We start from the raw sequence: 486 nt of genomic DNA, 5'->3' as shown, positions 1-486 counted from the left end.
CATATTCTACCTGCTTTAGGACAAGTGGGAGATTGTTGGGAATGGTGTAATACCTGAGATTTAATTAAGCCTTAAGCCAATAATAATAATTTAGTAAATTAAAATCATGCACCACATTTACCATTTATCTCAAAGTTATTTGTTGGCATTATATTTTATTATTATAGCTATCATATGATTTTATTAAACTTATAGCTTTGCTAATCGAGTTTTCAGTTTTAATGTGCAGTGCAACTAGCTCGATGTGGGAACTCAATGTGCTAAACTTATGAAGAAAAATGATATTTATTATGATTATTGGATATGACATTTTACCTCTATTATGATTTATTTAATGATGAATTATTATTTTATATTTTTATTATATGGTTTTATGTAAATGTGTTGAGGACTTAGTTGTTATTTTGAGTTTTTGATGAGAAAAGTCTATGTTAGCAAATTGAGTGAACTTTAGGCACCTAATTGAAGAAGAAAAATATAGACTTT

This window comes from Morus notabilis, unplaced genomic scaffold (assembly GCF_000414095.1).
Source record: "Morus notabilis unplaced genomic scaffold, ASM41409v2 Scaffold1420, whole genome shotgun sequence".
In the NCBI taxonomy this organism is placed as follows: Eukaryota; Viridiplantae; Streptophyta; class Magnoliopsida; order Rosales; family Moraceae; genus Morus; species Morus notabilis.
The sequence above is the reverse complement of the archived record's forward strand: the minus strand, read 5'-3'. Positions refer to the sequence as shown.